Source organism: Felis catus, chromosome E2 (genome assembly GCF_018350175.1).
Source record: "Felis catus isolate Fca126 chromosome E2, F.catus_Fca126_mat1.0, whole genome shotgun sequence".
Classification (NCBI taxonomy): Eukaryota; Metazoa; Chordata; class Mammalia; order Carnivora; family Felidae; genus Felis; species Felis catus.
In genome coordinates this window covers 16,087,475-16,103,858 of record NC_058382.1, presented here as the reverse complement: position 1 = coordinate 16,103,858, position 16,384 = coordinate 16,087,475, and the positions used below count along the sequence as shown (strand labels likewise).

Below are 16,384 nucleotides of genomic sequence, written 5' to 3'. Positions count from 1 at the left end.
CATGAATAGATCTGACACTATATGAACCTCATTGGCACCTACTGGCTTGTAGAGTTGATAGGAGATGAAGGCCTGGCTTCTGGGCATTAAGTAGCCAGAAAGAGCCCTTTGGGAGCTTACCCTGAATGGTTGAGTTGGGTTATCTTTTCTTTCTTGATTTCCTTAGTATCTACAATTTCCTGATAACTGAACCTTCCAAAGCCCCACCCACAAAACACCTCCACGACCTATCATGGTGCACATATTCGAAGACTACTCTTGAATCTTCACACCCTACTCCAGAATATCTTCCAATATCTCTTTACCTGAAGGAGTAAAAACACAAAGTTTGCATGTTAGTATCAGTCTTCCCCATTGGATGGTGTTTAGGAATGAGGATCGGCCCAGTGACCTATTCCAGTCCTGGTGGCATACCTCACCAAGAGTTTCGTATCCATGAATGTGAAATGCTTGCTAACAACTCATTACGAACCAAAGTCAGGCATGGGGCTGTGAAGAGCATACATGAAATGGAGGGACTGAAAGCTTTAGAGAAAGGATTGGGGTGCTGGTGGGGGGAAGTGACTGGAGGTAAGATTCTGAGATTATCCAGATCCCTATGTGTAGACATGTGTGTACACAGTCAGTGAAGAGAAACCTAGGCTGATAGGCTACCTGTAATAAGTCAAACATAATATAACACATCAGGTCAGGTGAGGGGCACTTGGGTGGCTCAGTCAGTTAAGGATCTGACTCTTGATTTTACTCAGGTCATGATCTCACGATGCATGAGTTTGAACCCCCCTGTTGGGCTCTGCGATGACAGTGTGGAGCCTGTTTGGGATTATCTCTTCCTCTCTCTGCCCCTCCCCTGATCAGATGAACACTGCTCTCTCTTCTCTCTCTCTCTGTCAAAATAAATAAACATTAAAAAAAAAAAAAAGCAGGTCAGGTGATGATGTGACTCTGCAAACTTACTCATACCCCTTTCTCTCCTTCAGGGAGGGGAAAGGGGTTGGAGGTTGAATCAATCGCCAGTGGCCAATGACTTAATCAATCATGCCTGCCTGTGCAAAAACCCAAAAAGCCTTCATAAAAAGCCAAAAAGATGGAGTTCAGAGAGCTTCCAGGTTGGTGGAGATTCAGGAAGAGTGGTCACTCAGAGCATGAAAGCTCTGTGACCCTTATCCATACCTTGCCCTGTGGCTGTTCCATCTAGCTGTTCTTGAGCTATATCCTTCTATAATGAACTGGTAATCCAGTAAGTAAAATGTTTCTCTGAAATCTGTGAGCCTTCTATCAAATTAAATAAACCTGAAGAGGGAGTTGTGGGAGCCTCCAATCTATAGCCAGTTGGTCAAAGCCCAGGTGACAACGTGGACTTGTAATTGGCATCTTAAATGGGGGGGTGGGAGGGAGTCTTGTAGGACTGAGCCCTTAACCTGTGCCATGTGATACTGTCTCCAGGAAGGCAATGTCAGAATGGAGTTGAAATGGAGGACACCCAGCTGGTGTCTGAGACTTGCTTGAATGTGTGTGTGTGTGGGGGGGGAAGGGTGGGGTGGGGAAACCCACAGTTGGAATTAAGGTGCAGAACCCCTTTATCTTTTTTTTTAATTTTTTAAAATTTTTTTCAATATATGAAATTTATTGTCAAATTGGTTTCCATACAACACCCAGTGCTCATCCCAAAAGGTACCCTCCTCAATACCCATCACCCACCCTCCCCTCCCTCCCACCCCCCATCAAACCTCAGTTTGCAGAACCCCTTTATCTTGAACCTGAGTTTCCTTAATAAATCTCAGAGCTTTGAGATTTAATCTCTGTGCTTTGAGGAGTCCTATTTCCCATACTCCTAATTGCACTCTGAGGCTCAGAGATGTGAAAATCCATTTAAATTATAAACACAGTGGGAAAAAAAAAAAAAAAACTAGTCATGCCCATCTAGGAAAATCAATTAAGAAGAAAAAAATTGAAGAAATATTCTTTGAAATTAAAAGCCAGACAAACTACTGTGTCACTGATGACAAAGAAGAAATTGACCTGCAATCTATTAAATCACTGGAAGAAACAATGGTGAAAATACTAGAATAAGGCTACTTTGGTACCCAGAGATCTTAAAAACAGTGCCTCCCCAAAAACTATAGGAGGAATTTCTAGTTGGAATAAACTCAGAAAGTTTAAATAAAACTGATCACAAAAAGGGAAGGACAAAACTCTGTAACTGGACAGTGAGGGGGTGTGGGTGAGTCTAAATCACCAAAAAGTCAAATCATTAAAAATTAATTTCCAGGGGCGCCTGGGTGGCTCAGTCGGTTGAGCGGCCGGCTTCGGCTCAGGTCATGATCTCGCGGTTCGTGAGTTCGAGCCCCGCGTCGGGCTCTGTGCTGACAGCTCAGAGCCTGGAGCCTGTTTCAGATTCTGTGTCTACCTCTCTCTGCCCCTCCCCCATTCATGCTCTGTCTCTGTCTCAAAAATAAAATAAACGTTAAAAAATTTAAAAAAAAATAAATTTCCAGTGAATGATCATGAGTAAAAATGATGGTTACAGGGAAGTTTTTAGTCTGAAAGTAATCTATGACTTAGACATTAAGGCAGAGGCAGAAAACTAAGGAGCTAGCAATCATCTCTTAGGTCAGAAAATGAACAGGAAAACAAGGATATGAGAGGGTGAAGAAATAATCAGATGACAGTGGGTGGGGGCACTTATGGGAATGTAGGAGGCAGAAGTGCAGTTTGTGCGTAAAGTCATTACAGAGACAGTCCTTGGGGAGGGGGGTACACAAAGGATCATACTAGATGTGGAAGATGACAGTTACCCCTGGAAGGTATATTCAGGGGTTGATATCAGATTGTTAAAAAAAAAAAAAAACACGAAAGAGTCAAGTGTAGAGCCTTTCCCATCCTATGCACAGATGGGAGGGCAGCATGAGTGACATCAGCACATGATGGGCAAATGGGGTAAATAAATAAGTGGAGGAAACAGCCCTCAAGAGTGAGATGAGGGGGGCACCTGAGTGGCTCAGTGGGTTAAATGTCCAACTCTTGGTTTCAGCTCAGGGCATGACCTCACAGCTTCTTCATGGGTTCAAGCCCTATGTCGGGCTCTGCATTGATGGTGAGGAGCCTGTTTGGGATTCTCTTTCTCTGCCCCTCCCCCATTTGTACCATCTCCGTCTCTCTCAAAATAAATAAATAAACTCTTAAAAAGAAAGAGTGAGATGAGGAAAATGTGCACAATCCTGTCCTCGGAAAGAAACACCAGTAAAATACTCATGTGGGAACTCTGGGGTTCGAGGGTAAGAGATGGCTGCCCACATCTCTGCTATGTCCCTGCAGCCACAGGCTAGCAGGCAACACCTTCTGTTCCAACAGAGTTGGCCAGAGAAGGCAGTTAGAGCAGAAGTCAGGGAGAAGCCAGGGCCTCCCAAAGGGCCTGGAGACCCGCTGGTGCCACAGTGACTCCCCAGCGGGGAGGAGGCTCCACAGCGAGAGAAAAAACACAAAGTAAACACAGAATTTGTATATTTTTATAATAAAATATTTCATATACATTCAAGTAGAGGTGGGTACAGTGGCAGAAAATAAGACAGAGGAATCAGACACCACAGATGTGTAATGATGGAATAAATAAAGTATATGTAAGGAGAGTTTATCCACATATGCAGGCTTTATATGTTCATAAATACTTATATTTAGGCACCATAGAGATGCATAAACCAGTAGAGATGATCACACAAACTGCACTCACACTGCGAAGTCAACAGAAGATGAAGTAAAAAACAAAGCAGTTAGAGAGCATCAGTCTATTTTGTGAGACACACACAAACACAGCTTCTCACCTCCCTTCTGAACACCACTACTGCCTGCAGCAGTAGAGGCCAATTCCAGCCCGGGCTACTTCTACAATGTCATAAACATGGATCTACATACCACAGACCTCACTAGAAACTAAAGCCAGGAAGTGCAGAGACTGCGGAAGACAGACTTCAAGTAAGAGGGACTACAAAGTCCAGGAGAAGGCACTGGGGAGTAGTGATTCCAAGAGGATCCAGATGCCTGTGCAAGGGCCAAGCAGTGAGCAGACATATGTGACTAGTACTAAGTTAGCATGAACTCAAACATCATCTAATTATAGTGCTTCTCAAATGTTGGTGCAACAGATCCACCCGGAGGGCTTGGTAAACACAGATTGCTGGGCCTCACCCGGAGTCTCTAATTCACTGGTCTGTGTGGGGCCTAAAAATCTGCTTTTCTAACATGTTTCCAGATGACACTGATGTTGCTGGTCCAAGGACCATACTAAGATCTAGTCTAACACTAGGGGCACCTGAGTGGCTCAGTTGGTCGGTTAAGTGTCCGACTTCAGCTCAAGTCATGATCTCACGGTTTGTGAGTTTGGGCCCCAAATCTGGATCTATGCTGACATAGAGCCTGCAGCCTGCTTCGGATTCTGTATCTCCCTCTTTCTATCTCTATCTGCCCCATCCCCGCTACTGCTCTCTCTCTCTCTTTCAAAAATAAGTAAACATTAAAAAAAAATAGATCTAGTCTAACACCAGGTCAGGAGGAGGTACTAAAGATAAAAGAAGCAACAGAAGGAACTTAAAGACTACGTGGAGGGGCTTCTCTGTAAACTCCTCAAACGTAAAAACCTTCAAGACGCTGAAAGAGCATTTACAGCATCATGTCTACAATAAAAGGTACCATGGAGGGAGTGCTCTGTCAGGTAGAGTGACAGGCCCAAGCAATGTACCTATGTAAACCTTCCCCAAAACCTGTGACCCTGGTGCTCTGAGAAATCCTACTTTCCACCCTCTCTCATTGAGATCTGACACTCTGTTCGCTGATAACATCCCATCACAGCACAGGAAAGAACATCATTGATATGCCCATTTTATGGTATTTATGGACTTTCTTAGGTAAAAATACCACTCATGTAGAAATTTTTAAAAATAAATTTTTCTTTTTCATATAAAAGAATACAAAATTTCATATCAGTTTAATGGAAATCCTAAAATACATAGAAAAGATATAAAAATGATTATCAAAAATACTCAACGAGGCAAAGCAGTACTTAAGAGTGAGGTCTTATACATCCTAAATTATATATAGCTACATATGATATTTTAAAAATCAAGGCAGGGGCGCCTGGGTGGCTCAGTCGGTTAAGCATCTGACTTTGGCTCAGGTCATGATCTCACGGCTTGTGAGTTCAAGCCCCATGTTGGCTCTGTGCTGACAGCTCAGAGCCTGGAACCTGCTTCAGATTCTGTGTCTCCCTCTCTCTCTGCCTCTCCCTTGCTCACACTCTGTGTCTCTCTGTCTCTCTCTCTCTCAAAAATAAATAAACATTAAAAAAATTTTTTAATCAAGGCAAAAACATAAGGGGTGCTACACACCTCTAAATTTATGCATTCCAGTTGTCCAGTTTAACGCTAGTTAATTTGGAGATCTGTCAAGAAAGATACATTAAAAAAAATGGGGAAATGGGAACCCTCTTGCACTGTTGGTGGGAATCCAAATTGGTGCAGCCACTCTGGAAAACAGTGTGGAGGTTCCTCAAAAAATTAAAAATAGACCTACCCTATGACCCAGCTGTAGCACTGCTAGGAATTTACCCAAGGGATACAGGAGTACTGATGCATAGGGGCACTTGTAGCCCAATGTTTATAGCAGCACTCTCAACAATAGCCAAATTATGGAAAGAGCCTAAATGTCCATCAACTGATGAATGGATAAAGAAATTGTGGTTTATATACACAATGGAGTACTACGTGGCAATGAGAAAGAATGAAATATGGCCCTTTGTAGCAACGTGGATGGAACTGGAGAGTGTGATGCTAAGTGAAATAAGCCATACAGAGAAAGACAGATACCATATGTTTTCACTCTTAGGTGGATCCTGAGAAACTTAACAGAAACCCATGGGGGGAGGGGAAGGAAAAAAAAAAGGAGGTTAGAGTGGGAGAGAGACAAAGCATAAGAGACTCTTAAAAAGCATAAGAGTTCTCTTAAAAGAGAACAAACTGAGGGTTGTTGCGGGGGGTGGGAGGGAGGGGTGGGTGGGTGATGAGTATTGAGGAGGGCACCTTTTGGGATGAACGCTGGGTGTTGTATGGAAACCAATTTGACAATAAACTTCATATATTGAAAAAAAATGGGGAAAGTGTCTAACTCAACTAATGGGGCAAAGAAAATAATCATTAGTAAGTAACTGCAAATAAATACCCAACCAAGACAAAAAAGCATGTCACCTCCTATGGGAAAAGGCTGAAATGAGGGTTACAGGAAAAAACTATGACCCTCAAAGAAAAGCAAGACAGGGGCGCCTGGGTGGCTCAGTCGGTTAAGCGGCCAACTTCGGCTCAGGTCACGATCTCACGATCCGTGAGTTCAAGCCCCGCGTTGGGCTCTGTGCTGACAGCTCAGAGCCTGGAGCCCGTTTCAGATTCTGTGTCTCCCTCTCTCTCTGCCCCTCCCCTGTTCATGCTCTGTCTCTCTCTGTCTCAAAAATAAATACACGTTAAAAAAAAAATTTTTTTTTAATAAAAAAAAAAAAAAAAAAAGAAAAGCAAGACAGAATAAATCAGGCCAAAATGTTAAGGAACTGGAAATGAGTCTCCAGATCAGAAAAGAAACACGACAAATGAAAGGAGAGAAAAGAGGGAGCAACAGGGATGTTGCTCACAGACTCCAGGGATGTAGAGGTCCATGAGAATAACAGATACTGCAAGAGAGGTGGAGTGTGTACATAGAATCATTCTCTAGAGCTGTGCTGTCCAATAATGTAGCCACGCATCACACGTGGCTACTGAGCACTTGAACATGGCTAGGCCGAATGAGAAATGGTATAGGTACAAAATACACTCCAGATGTTGAAGACACAAAAGGATGCTAATTAAGGGGCACGCGGCTGGCTCAGTCCGTGGAGTGTGCAACTCTTGATCTTGGAGTTGTGAGTTTGAGCCCACGTTGCGTGTTACTTAAAAATAAAATCTCAAAAAAAAAAAATCAATTAACTCATTAATAAGTTTTATATCAGGGGCGCCTGGGTGGCGCAGTCGGTTAAGCGTCCGACTTCAGCCAGGTCACGATCTCGCGGTCCGGGAGTTCGAGCCCCGCGTCGGGCTCTGGGCTGATGGCTCAGAGCCTGGAGCCTGTTTCCGATTCTGTGTCTCCCTCTCTCTCTGCCCCTCCCCCGTGCATGCTCTGTCTCTCTCTGTCCCAAAAATAAATAAACGTTGAAAAAAAAAATTTAAAAAAATAAATAAATAAATAAATAAAAATAAGTTTTATATCAATTAAATGTTGAGACCATACTATTTTGGAAATATTGGGTTATTCAAATGTTAAAATTAATTTCACCTGTTTCGTCTTAATCTCCCAAAAGTAGCTACTAGAAAATTTAAAAATACATATGCAGCTTGCATTATATATCTATTTAAAAGCACTGTTCTGGAGAGAAATGGTCTCTAGCAGGGTAGGGCCATAGGGACATAGGAGAGGTGGGTGGAGGGAAGTGACAGAGACACCCCTGGTAAGCAGCTTCACTTGCTGGCACTGGGGGACACTGGCAATTCAGGTGTGGACATGCCTCATTTATGCATAGCAGCAGGGTTAGCATGGGTGACACCTATGGGTGCTAGGCTGACATACGAAACTACCTAGTTTTACAAAACTTTTTAAAAAATACTGTTATATCAATGACAGCTCACAGAAAAAATTATAATTGAAACAAGAAATACTTAGGACAAATAATATATACATACACAGCATCAAAACTATCTGGGTAAAAACAGAGTCCCACTTCTCCACACCGCCCCCCTCCAATTCCATTAAAGTGCAAATTATAAGAGAATTGAAGCTCCAAACCAATAAGCTGAGATTGTGAGAATGTTTCTGTTTGGAGCAGGAATCTCACTTCCCCAGTGGCGTTGAAGGTGCCTTCTACTGTTATCTCTGCACTGTGCCCTTTTGACTAAGTTACCGCTAATGTTGAGTTAGAAATCAGTAACAGAAAAACTAGGGGAAAACCTAATTTGGATGTTTAAGAAAACAAAGTTCAAAATTCACTGCTAAGGAGAATGAATCTTCATGGGAAATATGAAATACTTCTTCATGAAAATTCAAGAAAATTCTAACAACCGAAACTTTTGGAATTAGGGTAACCCAGATGAGATTTTAATCCCCCTGAAGGACTTAATTTCCTACGCACCAAGAGCACTTTACAACTAGAGGTGGAAAATTATCTTTATAACTTCTCACAAAAGATTGAAACTAAATATCCAAGATCAGGTTTTCCTACTCTGATAGAACTGCTCCTGAGAACAGAAGAGGCCTACAGATCTGGAAACTACTCAAGGAATCTGGATTGCTCCTTCATGGCATACCCACAATGGGAACCTAGCAATAACAATAAAACAAAACAAAACAAAACCAGACAACTCTTGTAATATGGTTAGAATCTGAGGTCTTCAGGGGCGCCTGGGTGGCTCAGTCGGTTAAGCGTCCGACTTCGGCTCAGGTCATGATCTCACGGTCCATGAGTTCAAGCCCCGCGTCGGGCTCTGTGCTGACAGCTCGGAGCCTGGAGCCTGTTTCAGATTCTGTGTCTCCCTCTCTCTCTGACCCTCCCCCATTCATGCTCTGTCTCTCTCTGTCTCAAAAATAAATAAACATTAAAAAAAAAAAAAAAGAATCTGAAGTCTTCAGAGGTGCCTGGGTGGCTCAGTCTGTTGAGCGTCTGATTGGCTCTGGTCATGATCTCAATTCATGAGTTCAAGCCCCATTATGGCTCTCCACTATGAATGCTTGGGATTTTCTCTCTCCCTATCTCTCTGGCCCTCCCCTGCTCTCTTTCTCTCAAAATAAATAAATAAACTTAAAAAAAAAAAATGAAGTCTTCAGCTGGGACATTTTCTATCCTGGAGTCAAAACAAGCCAAATATAACCCCTTAAAATGATGTGAATAAAATTAAAGAAGGCATTGGGAGAGAAAGACAGATGAGAGGTTTAAAGGAACACTTGCTTTTTTACTCCAACTTTCAGAGCTCCTCACTGATGAGGGGTCCAGTCCCAGCTCTGGACCAAAAAATGGGAGAATTTTAACATGATTAGTGGTTTCTCTATTATCTATAGTTATAAAAACATTCTCAATAGTTTGTGTAAAAAATAACAACTATCACAGGTGACTAAGACATAAAAACTACCTCCCACTCACCTACCCACAAGCTGAAGAATTTTAAACTGGTAGGGTCATTGTCTTGATTATCACCATGACATGAGATCAAAACCAAATCAGCAGGTGCCATATAACCTGGATGTCTCAACTGAAATAAATATATGCTGTGCCTGATGAGGCAACTGAACTTATTCACTGGGGCAGCACACCAGGAGGTGCCACACATGCATCTAGGTGTGCATTTGAACAGAGGGATCAAACTCTCACCCCACAGCTCCTCTGTCCCTCACTGGCACTGCAAGGGTGGAGCTGGGAGGGAAACCCAAATCCTAGCAATACCATGGGGAAAGAGATACTTTGGAATTTTGCCCTGATTTCTGAAGGGCATTTTCTCTTCTCCCTCTGGGTTATGTTTCAGTCCTCCTGTTGTCCACTCATCTACCATTTTGCCACCCCAAACTACAGCCCAAGTCATCTCCTGGGCCTTTCTTGGTGTGAATGTTGAAAGCTTAGCCTTACCTCTTCAATCTCTACAAGATTTGCCCAAAATTCAGACCTGAAAGAATAAAAAACAAGATTTGCTTGAGAAGGTTCAGTCTCTTCCTTCTTAGAGGAACCTTTAAAGAACTATTAGTCCAAGGAGTTGACATGGTGCAGTAGTAGGGGCACTCTAGGCTTTCCTTGTCTCTCAAACATAGCTCTGTTGAGGTCAGATCACTTGGAACACCCAAGAAATTGAACTGAAAGTGGCAGAAAGATCTCTACAGTTGGAGGGAGACAGCTTGGCAGATGTGAAGTGCGTGGATGTGAACTGGGAGAAAAAAATGGCAGTGCCACAGAGGGGGAAGGAACCCTTTCCATGGAAAGTCAAAAAAGAGAGAAAGAGTTGAGTTAGTGTGGCATCAAGTTAGCACAACAGGCAAACTTTTCTGGACCACAGACTGGGGAGAAAGAAGTACTGAGTGTCCCAGATCTTTTTTACAAACAGCTTTTGGAGCTCAAACTCTGGGGTTTTGAAAGTGCATGACTTTCTCCAGAGCAGAGCTGTGGCGGGTGCTCCTGGGGAGGAGGGAGCTGCCCCCACAGTGCATAGTGTGGTGTAGAGATCTCCAGGGTGCACTGGGAGAGAACAGTCCCCTTCCTGGAGCATTTTTGGAAAAGGTTATATTGCCTCCCCAAGGACAAGAGACCCTGGAGGTGCCAGCCAAAGGCCTTTCATGAGCAGGGTGGAGAGGCTCTACTCCAGATAAGGGGAACAGATCCGTGCCTTGCTGGGTCCTTTAAGACTTTGGGTTTTGGTGGTGCCTTGGTGGCTCAGTCAGTTAAGCCTCCAACTATTGGTTTTGGCTCAGGTCATGATCTCGTGGTTCATGGGATCGAGCCCTGTGTCGGGCTCTACACAACAGTGCAGAACCTGCTTGGGATTCTCCCTCCCTCCCTCCCTCTCTCTCTTTCTGTCTGCACCCCCCCTCTCAAAATTATAAATAAATAAACATTAAAAATTTTTAAGAAACACTTTGGGTTTTGAATCCCAGCCACACACCAAATAAAAAATTGCAGAACTGTGGTGCAGGGCAAGCTAACTGCCCTCGCTATTCCTTTAGGGCTGTATGAATAAGCAGGGGTTGAGATCCCTGGGCAGGGACGAGACATTGGGTGGTGCCATTCCCCCCCCCCCAAAATCAACACTGTGGGACCTCAGAGAGCAACACAGAAGCCCCCAGTGGAGGCGGGATCGCTTAACACCAAACCCTGCCACTCTGTGCCTGGCAACTGTTTATTTACTGGGGCAAGACTGACTCTGAGCCAACACAGCCAGCCTCTCCTACAGACCATCATAGCCAGCACTCCACATGCGCCAAAAGACAACTCTTTTTTTCTCTCCTCCTCCTTTTTTTCTTTTGGTTTCAGGCTCATAGTTTCTTATCTGTTTTTTTCTTTTTTTCATTTTTCTTTTCTCTTTTTTTGGGGGGGGATCAGTCTTTTTTATTCTTTTATTTTTCCTTCTTTTTCTTTCCTTGTACTTTTTTTTCCCTTTCTGTTTTTTTGGAATCAGTTTTATAGTTTTTTGATTCTCTGTTTGGTCTTCTTTTCTCCCCTTTCATTTTTCTCTTTATATGGGATCAGGCTCCCTGACCCCCTTTTTCCTTTGTTTCCAGGGTTATTTCAACAAACAAATCAAAGCACACCTGCTTGAAGGTCCAAACATTCCATCACTACAAGCAAGGAGGAGTTCTGCAGGGGACTGACCAGTGGGAAAGAGAAGCCAAAAATGCAACAAGAGAGTGCATGCAACATACACCAGAAACCCTTCTTGAAGCGCCAGGCCCTGGACAGTGTATGACCGCTTTTTAATATGGTAGTACTCTCAGGTGCAGGACACATAACAAACCTTTAAAATATGCAAAAGACAGAAACTTCTCCCCAGAAGAAAAGTCAAGAAGAAATCACAGCCAGGGACTTGCTCAAAGCAGATATAAGCAATATATCTGAACAAGAATTTAGAACAATAGTCATAACACTACTAGCTGGGCTTGGAAAAAGCATAGAAGACACCCGTGATGCAGAGATCAAAGACCTAAGAACTAGTCAGAATGAATTAAAAAATGCTGTAACTGTGATGCAAAATAAACTGGACACAGTTGACAACAAGGACTGAAGAAACAGAGGAGAGAATGTGTGAAATAAGATAAAATTATGGAAAATAATGAAGCTGAAAAAAAGAGGGAAAGCAGATTATTAGATCATGAGGGGAAACTTAGAGAACTAAGTGATTCCATGAAACAAAATAATATCTGTATCATAGGAATTCCAGAAGAAGGGCAGGAAATGGGGGAAGAAGGTTTATTGGAGCAAATTATAGCAGAGAACTTCCCTAATCTGGGGAAAGAAACAGTCATTCGAGTCCAAGGGGCACAGAGAACTCTCTTCAAAATCAACTCCCCTCAAAATACAAAGATAAAGAGAGAATTCTGAAAGCAGCTAGGGACAAAAGGTCCTTAACCTAGAAGGGTAGACACATAAGGGTAGCAGCAGACCTGTCCACTGAAAACTTGGCAGGCCAGAAGGAAGTGGCAGGAAAGACTCAATGTGCTGAATACGAAAAATATGTAGCCAAGACCGCTTTATCCAGCAAGGCTATCGTTCAGAATAGAAGGAGAGATATAGACTTTCCCAGACAAACAAAAACTAAAGTAATTAATGACCATTAAGTCAGCCCTGTAAGAAATTTTAAGGGGGACTGAGTGGAGGAAAAAAAAGAAGACTAAGGCAATGAAAGAATACAAAGGACCAGAGAACGCCACCTCAAACACCAACTCCATGGGTAACACAATGGCACTAAATTCATATCTGTCAATAACCACTCTGAATGTAAATGGACTAAATGCTCCAATTGAAAGACCGGGGCGGGGGGGGGGGGGGGTGGGGAGGCACCTGGGTGGCTCAATTGGTTGAGCGGCTGACTTTGGCTCAGGTCCTGATCTTGCAGTGTGTGAGTCTGAGCCCTGTGTCGGGCTCTGTGCTGACAGCTCAGAGCCTGGAGCCTGCTTCAGATTCTGTCTCCCTCTCTCTCACTGCCCCTCCCCCACTCACACTCTGCCTCTCTCTCAAAAATAAATAAACGTTAAAAAAAAGACATAGGGTATCAGAATGGATAAAAAGTAAGATTCATTTATATGCCACCTACAAGAGACTTGTTTTAGACCTAAGGGCACCTGCAGATTGAAAATGAGGAGATGGAGAACCATCTATCATGGTAATGGAGGTCAAAAGACAGATGGGAGTAGCTATATTTATATCAGACAAACTAGATTTTAAAACAAAGGCTGTGACAAGAGATGAAGAAGGGCATTATATCATAATTAAGTGGTCTATCCATCCAGAAGAGCTAACAATTGTAAATATTTATGCTCCCGACTTGGAAGAACCCAATATATAAATCAATTAATCACAAAGAAACTCATTGATAATAATACCATAATAGTAGAAGACTTTAATACCCCACTTACAACAATGGACAGATCATCTAAGCAGAAAATCAACAAGGAAACAATGGCTTTGAATGACACACTGGACTAGATGGACTTAACAGATATATTCAGAATATTTCATCCTAAAGCAGTAGTATACACATTCTTCTCGAGTGTATATGGATTATTCTCCAGAGCAGATCACATACTAGGTCACAAATCAGCCCTCAACAGGTACAAAAAGATTGAGATTATACATGCACATTTTCAGATCACAACACTATGAAACTTGAAATCAATTACACAAAAAAATTTGGAAAGCCCCCAAATACATGGAGGTTAAAGGACATCCTACTAAAGAATGAATGGGTTAGCCAGGAAATGAAGGAAGAAATTTAAAAACACATGGAAGCAAAAGAAGATGAAAACATGACAGTCCAAACCCTTTAGGATGCAGCAAAGACAGTCCTAAGAGGAAAGTACATTGCAACTCAGGTCTATCTCATGAAGCAAGAAAGGCTCCAAATACACAACCTAACCTTACACTTAAAGGAGCTAGAAAAGGAGCAGCAAATAAAGCCCAAGGCCAGCAGAAGGGAAATGATAAAGATTAGAGCAAAAAATAAACAATATAGAAACAAACAAACAAAAAATGCCACAGATCAATGAAACTAAATGCTGGGTTTTTTAAAGAATAAATAAAATGATAACCCCCTAGCCAGACTTCTCAAAAAGAAAAGAGAGGACCCAAATAGATAAAAATCACAACGAAAGAGATCACAACCAACACCACAGAAGTACAAACAATTGTATGAAAAATTATATGCCAACAAACTGGACAATCTGGAAGAAATAGACAATTCCTAGAAACTCACACACTACCAAAACACAAACAGGAAGAAATAGAAAATTTGAACAGGCCCATAACCAACAAAGAAATTGAATCAGTTATCAAAAATCTCCCAGCAAATAGGAGTCCTGGGCCAGATGGCTTCCCAGGGGGATTCTACCAGATATTTAAAGAAGAGTTAATACCTATTCTTCTCAAACTGTTCTAAAAAAATTAAAATGGATGGAAAGCTTCCAAACTCATACTATGAAGCCAGAATTATCTTTATTCCAAAATCAAAGACCCCACCAAAAAGGAGAATTATAGTCCCTGATGAACCTGGATGCAAAATTCTCAACAAGGTAGTAGCAAATTGAATTCAACAGTACATTAAAATAATTATTCACCATGATTAAGTGGGATCCTGATCATGCCCTGGGCTGCAGGGCTGGTTCAATATTCACAAATCAATCAATATGATAAACCACATTAATAAAAGAAAGGATAAGAACCATATGATCCTTTCAATAGATGCAGAAAAAGTATTTGACAAAATACAGCATCCTTTCTTAATTAAAAACCCTGAAGAAGGTAGGGATAGAAGGAACATACATCAACTTCATAAAAATCATATATGAAAGGCCTACAACTAATATCATCCTCAATGGGGAAAAACTGAGAGCTTTCCCCCTAAGGTCAAGAACACGACAGGGATGTCCACTCTCACCACTTAGTTCAACATAGTACTGGAAGTCCTAATCTCAGCAATCAGACAACAAAAAGAAATACAAGGCATACAAATTGGCAAATAAGTCAAACTTTCACTCTTTGCAGGTCACATGATACTCTACATGGAAAACCTGAAACACTCCACCAAAAAACTGCTAGAACTGATACATAAATTCAGCAAAGTCACAGGATATAATATCAATGTACAGAAACCAGATTCATTTCTACACACCAATAATGAAGCAACAGGAAGAGAAATTGAGGAATCAGTCCCATTTACAAATGTACCAAAAATCATAAGATACCTAGGAATAAACCTAACCAAAGAGGTAAAAGATCTGTACGCTGAAAACAATAGAAAGCTTATGAAAGAAATGAAAGAAAACACAAAGAAATGGAAAAGCATCCCATGCTCATGGACTGGAAGAACAAATATTGTTAAAATGTCTATATTATCCAAAGCAATCTACACATTTAATGCAATCCCTATCAAAGTAATACTAGCATTCAAAGGGCACCTAGGTGGGGTGGCTTAGTCGGTTAAGCGTCCAACTTCAGCTCAGGTCATGATCTCACAGTTTGTGAGTTTGAGCCTCGCATCCAGCTCTGTGCTGACAGCTCAGAGCCTGGAGCCTGCTTCTGATTCTGCCTCCTTATCTCTCTGCTCCTCCCCCTGTTCACGCTCTGTCTCTCTCTCTCAAAAATAAATAAACATTTAAAAAATTTAAAAAATAATACTAGGATTCTTTACAGAACCAGAACAAACAATCCTAAAATTAGTATAGAACCAGGAAAGACCCCGAATAGCCAAAGTAAAAAGAAAACCAAAGCTGGAGGCATCACATTCTGGACTTTAAAGCTGTACTACAAAGCTATAATCATCAAGACAGGATGGTACTGGCACAAAAACAGACACATAGATCTACGGAGCAGAATACAGAACCCAGAAACGGACCCACAAACGTATGGCCAACTAATCTTTGACAAAGCAGGAAAGAGTATCCAATGGAAAAAAGACAGTCTCTTCAGCAAATGGTGCTGGGACAACTGGATGGTGACATAGAGAAGAATGAAACTGGACCACTTTCTTACACAATGCACAAAAACAAATTCAAAATGAATGAAAAACCTAAATGTAAGACTGGAAACCATCAAAATCCTAGAGGAGAAAACAGGCAACAACCTCTTTGACCTCAGCTGCAGCAACTTCTTACAAGGCATGTCTCCAGAGGCAAGGGAAACAAAAGCAAAGAACTATTGGGAGCTCATCAAGATAAAAAGCTTCTGCACTGCAAAGTAAACAACAAAACTAAAAGCCAACTGACGGAATGGGAGAAGATATTAGCAAATAATATATCAGATAAAGGGTTATCCAAAATCTATAAATAACTTACCAAAGTCAACACCCCAAAAACAAACAATCCAGTGAAGAAATGGGCAGAGGACACAAATAAACACTTTTCCAAAGAAGATAACCAGATGACTTATGGACACATGAAAAGATGTTCAACATCACCCATCATCAGAGAAATACAAATCAAAACCACAATGAGATACCACCTCACACCTGTCAGAATGGCTCACATTAACAACTCAGACAACAACAGATGTTGGTGACAATGCGGAAAAAGAGGATCTCTTTTGCACCGCTGGTAGGAAGGCAAACTGATGCAGCCACTCTGGAAAACAATA

The 16,384-nt window shown here is 41.9% G+C and overlaps 1 protein-coding gene across 1 annotated transcript in view; it reads right to left on the bottom strand.

Moving 5' to 3' along the window:
• Window positions 1-16,384, bottom strand: part of LOC101097690 (zinc finger protein 383) — an 84,068-nt gene that overhangs the window by 27,657 nt on the left and 40,027 nt on the right. The gene's annotated exons all lie outside the window — the stretch shown is intronic.